This window comes from Grammomys surdaster, unplaced genomic scaffold, assembly GCF_004785775.1.
Source record: "Grammomys surdaster isolate TR1022 unplaced genomic scaffold, NIH_TR_1.0 63, whole genome shotgun sequence".
Lineage (NCBI taxonomy): Eukaryota > Metazoa > Chordata > Mammalia > Rodentia > Muridae > Grammomys > Grammomys surdaster.
This window is the reverse complement of record NW_021604565.1, coordinates 9,960,007-9,964,854: the sequence shown is the minus strand read 5'-3', so window position 1 is coordinate 9,964,854 and position 4,848 is coordinate 9,960,007. Positions and strand designations below refer to the sequence as shown.

At 37.7% G+C, this 4,848-nt stretch overlaps 1 pseudogene; it reads right to left on the bottom strand.

The window, feature by feature from the left end:
- Positions 1-220: 220 nt before the first annotated feature.
- On the bottom strand, positions 221-1,122 carry LOC114620801 (annotated as a pseudogene).
- Positions 1,123-4,848: the final 3,726 nt, after the last annotated feature.

Sequence of the window (4,848 nt, the reverse complement as noted above, 5' to 3'; positions counted from 1 at the left end):
CCCTAGAGGCGGTTTGACTAGATTCTATGAAGAGAGTGGATGTGAGAGATAAAATACTAAAATGAAAACGGGATGCACAGGTCCCCATGTACAGCTACAACTTAAATTCGAGATCTTAAAGATGTAGTCAGTGTGGTAGGTGTTGGGGAGGGGTGTGGAAGGCTTTACCAGACAGGGAAGGTACAGGAGGCTTGAACAGGCAGGGAGGGTGCAGGAGGCATCAACAGGCAGGGAGGGGCCAAGAAGCATAAACAAGCAGAGAGGGTACAGGAGGCATGAGAAGGCAGAGGGGGTGCAGGAGGCATGAACAGGCAGAGAGGGTGATCAGATCACCATGATCAGACAGAGCTTCCAGAGCTCTATGCAGGATCTCTTCATCTCCCAGAAACTGCATGGACTTGGGCTTCAAGTTCTTTTCCAATTCACAAATGATGGCAAAGCCAGTGGGCAGGTTCAGCTCCATAATGGTTTTTGCTGAGAGACCTTCCAGATGTTTGATGATACCCAGAAAGCTGTTGCCATGGGCAGCAATCAGGACCCTTTCCCGCTCTTTTATCTGGCAGACAATTTCTACATTTCAGACAGGCAGTGCTCCAGCAATAGTGTCCCTCACGTGATCACAGGAGGGTAGCAGGTCCTCTGTAAGGTCGGAACTTGCTGATGTTGCTATGGAAGGGATGGCCATCACAAGATAGCCCCCAGATCTTTACCTGCGCTCCACTATGCTTAGCAGTAGTTTCTGCTCTTTTGAGACCAGTTAGACCCCCAAAGTGTCTCTCACTAGGGTGCTAAGTCCTGACCACTGGCAGCCACATCTGGTGAGTGGCATCCAGTACAATGCAGAGGGTGTCGATTGCTCTCTTCTGCACAGAGATAAAGTAGATGTCAAATTCATAGCTAGCATCTGGCCAAGCCTGCCTGCCGGGGCTTTACCTCCTTGCGGCTGTCCAGGTCAGGTAGGTGTCTTACCAGCCACTGAAGTGGGTCTCCAGGTACCAGGCACTCTAGCTGTAATAGATCAGCACCAACTCTAAGGCAGCCTTGGCAACAGGCAGGGACCTAGCAGCAACTGATGATAATTTACATTTTCCTCCTCACAGCCTACCTCCTTCTCACAGCCATACCCCCTCTACTATACTTTTAATGTGTTCTTGAATTTGGTTTGTATTTTATTGAAAATTCTTGCATCTGTATCCATAGGGGATATTGGTCTATAATATTCCTTTTTTGACATGTTTTTTGTGGTTGTGATATCAGTGTAATTGTGGATTCATAAAAAGAATTAGAGAATGTTCCTTCAATTTATATTTTGTGAAATAATTTGAAGAGTATTGGCATTAGTTCTTTGAAGATCTAGTAGAATTCTGCCCTCAGTACATATGACCCCTCCTTTTTGTTGTTGCTGGGAGAGTTTTAGTTACTGCTTCTATTTCACTAGGGGTTAAGGATTTAGTTAACTGTTTGCTTCATTTTGACTTAAATTTGATCAAGTTCTCTAATTTGGTGGAACATAGACTTTTTGAATCTTTCAAATTTTTTGAATTTTTTATCTTTTTGGATCATTGAATTTCCACAAATGTTGTAATATCTCCCTTTTAATCATTAATTTTATTAATTTGAGTTAGTTTGTTCTTTTGGTTAATTTGACTGAAGATTTGTCAATCTTGTTGATTTTTATCAAACAATCAACTATTGTATTGATTGTATTGTTATATTGTTGCTGTTGTTTATGAATTTTATTGATTTCAGTCCTGAGTTTTATTGTTTCTGCCCAATCTACCCATGTTTGTTTGTTAGTTTGTTTGAGACAGGGTTTCTCTGTGTACTTCTGGCAGTCTAGAACTTGCTCTGTAGACTAGGCTGGCCTTGAACTCAGAGATCTGCTTTCCTTTGCCTCCCAAATGCTGGAGTTAAAGACATGTGTAAACTACTCTTTTGAGTGTTATTTCTTGTTTTTCTAGAGCAGGGGTTCTCAAGCAGTGGGTTGCAACCTCTTTGCAGGTCAAACAACCCTTTCAAAGGGGTCACCTAAGACTGTTAAAAAACACAGAGATTTACATTAAAATTCATAACTGTAGCAAAATTACAGTTGTGAAATAGCAATGAAAAAAATTTATAATTGAAGTCACCACAACCTGAGGAACTGTACTAAAGGGTCACTCATTATCATAGTTGAGAACCACTGTTCATGAAATATCAAGTGCCTTGTTAAGTTAATAATATGAGATCTCTTCACTTTTCCTTAGGTGGGCACTTAGTGCTACGAACTTGCCTGTTAGAATTGCCTTTACTGCATCTCATAGGTTTAAGTATATTGTGTTTTTATTTTCATTCAATACTAACAAATTTTACATTTCTTTCTTGATTTCTATCTTGACAGTTTTCATTCAGTACTAAGTTGTTAATTTTCCATGAGTTTATATACTTTCTATTATTTCTAGTGTTCTTCATACCCGGCATTAATCCATGAAGATCAGATAGAATGAAGTATACTATTTCAGTTTTCAATTAAAATCAACTTCATCCAGAAGGACACAAGGAATAAAGAATCCCAGAACAGTTCATCAAATGAGGAAATGAAAGGAAAACTACAACAAAATAATAGGAATTAATAAAAACATCTCACTATTAACTCTCAATATTAAAGACTTCCTTTGTGTCTTAGTATTTGTTATATTTTAGAGAAAGTTCAATGAGCTACTAGGAAGAAAGTGAATTCTTTAGTATTTGTGTAGAATGTTCTGTAGATGTCTATTTGTTCCATTTGACTTATGATTCTACTTAACTCCAGAATTTCTCTTTAGTTTTTTTCTGGATGACTTCTCTTGGTGTGAGTAGGGTTTTGAAATCATTCACTATCACTGTGTTAGGATTATTATATTATTTTAGATGCCACAGTGTTGTCTTAGTGTTCTGTTGCTGTAAAGAGACACTGTGACCACAGCAACTCTTATAAGAGAAAACATTTAACTGGGGCTTATTTACAGTTTCAGAGGTTTACTCCATTATCCTTATTGCAGGAAGCATGGAGGCATGCAGACAGACATGATAGCTGAGCATTCTACATGTGGATCTCAAGGTAGCAAAATAGTGAAAGAGAGCCACTGAGCCTGACTGGGACCTTAAAACATCAAAGCCCACCACAAGTGATACACTTCCTCCAACAGGCAACATTTACTCCAACAAATAGTGCCACTCCCTAAGCATTCAAATATGTGAGTCTATGGGGGCCATTCTTATTTACACCACAACAGTGGTGGTTTATTTATTATTGTTGTACAATTAAGTGTCTTGGGTTTGGTGTATAAAATAAATGCTTAGAACTGTACCATCTCTTTGGTGGATCTTTCTTTTAATGAGAATGTAGTGTTCTTCCATATGTCTTCTGATTAGTTTTGATTTGAAGTCTACAGTGATAGATATTAAAATAGCTTGCTTGTTTGCTCCTTGGTTCCGTTTGTATAGAATAATGCTTCCCATCCTTTTACTCTGAGGTGATCTTTGCCCTTAATGGTGAGGTGTATTTCTTGGATTCTGGGGGGAAAAAAAAGACCCTATTTTATAATCTGACCTGTAACTGTTTCTTTAATGGGGAATTGAGACCATTAGCGTTGAGAATCCCATTATTACTGCACAGTTCTTTAAATTAATTACTGTTGTTTTGTTATAGTTGGTTTTCTTTTATTTTTTCCTTTCTTCTTTCAATGAACTCTTCTGGAATTGTTTATTCCTTGTGTCTTCGTGGGTGCAATCAACTTTTTCTTCAGACTAAATTTTTCCTTCTGGTATTTTCTATAGAGCTGGACTGGTAGACAGAAACTGTTTTAATTGTGAGATGTTTTTCTTTCTCCATCCATTGTGATTGATAATTTTGCTGGGTGTAGACATCTTGGATAGCATCTTATTCTCTCAGAGCCCACAGGACTTCCAACCAGGAACTTCTGGCTTTCAGAGTCTCCAGTGAAAAGTTAGGTGTTGTCTAATGGGCCTGCCTTTGTGTCAGGTGTTGTTCTAATGGGCTTTGGATGTAACATGGTATTTTTCCTTTGCAGCTTTCAATATCTTTTTTTTTCTTTACACCTTGTGTTTTGATTATTACATGCCATGGGGAAATTTCTTTTCTGGTCCTCTCTTTTTTATGTTCTGTATGCCTCTTGGACCTTAATAGACATCTCTTTCATTTGATTTGGGGAATTTTCCTTTATGATTTTGTAAAAAGCACTTTCTGTGCCTTTGGGCTGGGTCCTTCTTCTTTCTACTATTTCTCTACACCTATTATTTGTAAATTTTATCTTTTCATAGTGTCCCAGATTTTCTGGAAGTTTTGTACTTATTTTTTGTTTGCTTGTTTTATTTTTAACTTAACATTTTCTTTGACCATGCTGTTCATGTCTTCTACCTTATATTCAGTACCTGAAATAGTCTCTTCTTTGTTGTTGGCAACACTTACCTCTGATTTTTTTTGTTTTAGTTTTTTGTTTGATTTTTATTTTAGTTTGACTTTTCTTTAGTGATTCTATTTCCTTGTTAAGTTCTATTTTAATATCTTGAATTGTTTTCCTCAGTCCATTCAGTGCTTTGTGTTTTTAGTTTTCACTGAGGCATTTACTTGTATCTTCTTAAAAGTCCTTAAACATATTCAATTGCTATTCTGAAATTCTTGTGCGTTAGCTAAATCTCAGGGCATATTGCATGTTGCAAGTCTGGATTCTGGAGGAGACATTATCTTGATTTTTCATGTTTGTGTTTTTTCTGCACTGGGCTGCAGGCATTTAGAAGTATGAGGTTCTCTCTGTTTCTTCTTGTAGCTATCTGATCTTGCCTTTGGTGGGTGGGTATTTAGTTCTT